The sequence below is a fragment of the Cherax quadricarinatus genome, chromosome 7 (genome assembly GCF_038502225.1).
Source record: "Cherax quadricarinatus isolate ZL_2023a chromosome 7, ASM3850222v1, whole genome shotgun sequence".
Taxonomy (NCBI): domain Eukaryota; kingdom Metazoa; phylum Arthropoda; class Malacostraca; order Decapoda; family Parastacidae; genus Cherax; species Cherax quadricarinatus.
The window spans coordinates 64,267,668-64,270,167 of record NC_091298.1 but is presented as its reverse complement, the minus strand read 5'-3'; positions in this window follow the sequence as shown (position 1 = coordinate 64,270,167).

The following is a 2,500-nucleotide window of genomic DNA, read 5'->3' as shown; positions in this document are numbered from 1 at the left end:
AGATCTGCTTTACACAGCGTTGGAAAATAAGGAATATCCACTAGGAATTTTTATTGACCTAAGAAAAGCTTTTGACACAGTAGACCACGACATCCTACTCCAAAAACTTGACCATTACGGTATAAGAGGCCATGCGCTTGCTTATTTCAAATCTTACCTTACTAATAGGTATCAGTATGTCACCATTAAAGACACAGCATCAGCAACACTGCCACTTGATACTGGAGTTCCGCAGGGAAGTGTCCTTGGTCCCCTGCTCTTCCTCATATACATCAATGATCTTCCAAACATATCCCAACACCTGAACCCCATTCTCTTTGCTGACGACACGACTTATGTCATCTCTCACCCTAATCTTGCCACCCTCAACACCATTGTTAACGAGGAGCTGATCAAAATATCGACTTGGATGACAGCCAATAAACTTACACTTAACACTGGCAAAACCTACTATATTATGTTTGGTAGCAGAGCAGGAGATGCACAAATTAACATTAAGATCGACAACACTCTAATTACCAGACATAATGAGGGCAAATTCCTAGGCCTATACCTTGACAACAACCTGAATTTCAGCACCCATATCCAACACATAACCAAAAAGTATCCAAAACAGTTGGGATCCTCTCCAAGATACGATACTACGTGCCGCAAAATGCCCTTCTCACACTATACCACTCACTTATTTATCCATACCTCACCTATGCTATTTGTGCTTGGGGATCAACTGCAGCAACACACCTAAAGCCAATAATAACCCAACAAAAAGCTGCAGTAAGAATAATCACTAAATCCCATCCCTAGCAACACACCCCCCACTCTTCATAGATCTAAACTTACTCCCTGTTCAGTACATCCACACTTACTACTGTGCAATCTACATCTACAGTACCTTAAACTCCAATATCAACCTTGACCTAAAACGTTTTCTTGATAGTTGTGACAGAACCCACAGGCATAACACCAGACACAAACATCTCTACGACATTCCCCGTGTCTGACTAAACCAACTACAAAAATTCAATGTATGTCAAAGGCCTAAAATCTGGAACACCCTACCTGAGAACTCTAGAACTGCAGACACATTCATCACCTTCAAAACTACCATTAGAAAACATCTTATCTCCCTGATACACCCTATCAACTAACTACACGAATACCACCTGGTGGTTCACACTTACACTCACTCACCCATTTGACCATAAACAGAAATATTAATCTCAATCTTAAAATAATGAATCCTATGATACTCCAATACTGAAACTATGTACTGTGCCAAAACAAAAGCATTCACATTGCTAAACTCACAAACTAGTATTTAGTCACTTAGCCATAATACCAACTTACCTCATAATTTGTAATATTTTAAAATAAAGAATTAAACTAAGTCTGCCCGAAATGCCTAGCCATGCTAGGTGTTCTAGTGGTACACTCTGTAATCATTATTTAACTACATGTAAACCACACAACAACCAAATTCTGTAAATTCAACATTGTAATCTTTATAGAGAATAAACTTTGAATTGAATTGAATTTACCCCGTTTTCTTTACTTTCCAGATCTGTCTTCCGTTTTCTTTACTTTCCAGATCTGTCTCCTATTTTCTTTACTTTCCAGATCTACCTCCCGTTTTCTATACTTTCCTGATCTGTCTCTCGTTGTCTTTAATTTCCAGATCTACTTCCTGTTTTCTTCACTTTCCAGATCTATCCCCGTTTTCTTTCCACTGCACGACCAGGCCCTCTTCCCATTTTCTGTGAATCAAACATGACCGCCGAGGGGACGCTAGAATGAGTGGAGGAGAATTAGGTGTGACAATATTTGTTGAAGACTCCCCTCTTCCCCCTGTCCCTTTGCCCCTTGCCCCCTCCCCCTTGCCCCCTCCCCCCGTCCTCTCTGCCCTGATAAAATACACACACTTGCCTAAAACGTGGGTCCCGCTTGTCATAACATAGTGGAGGTAAGAATGCTACCCAGGTCCTCCCCCTGTGTGTGTTCTTTTCTCTCTCTTTCTCTCTCTCTCTCTCTCTCTCTCTCTCTCTCTCTCTCTCTCTCTCTCTCTCTCTCTCTCTCTCTCTCTCTCTCCTAGTTGTGTTAAATTGGGTTGTTAGGCTAAGTCTGTCTAAGAGTAGGTTAGATTAGGTTAAACTCTGGCTGGGTTAGGTTAGGTTAGTGTTGATTTAGTTAGGTCAAGTTAGGTTAAGGTCAGGTTAATGTTGATTAAGTTAGGTTAACTTAACGTAAGAGGATGATTGTGTAAGTGGATAAAGAAATGAAGAAAGAGGGAATAGAGGTCAACAAGAGAATACAGCGGAAGGCAGAGAAAACTGAAGCAAAGAACAAGAGATAAAAATAATAAAGAGGAATCTCGGGGATATATATATATATATATATATATATATATATATATATATATATATATATATATATATATATATATATATATATATATATATATAGAGAGAGAGAGAGAGAGAGAGAGAGAGAAAAGGGAGATAAA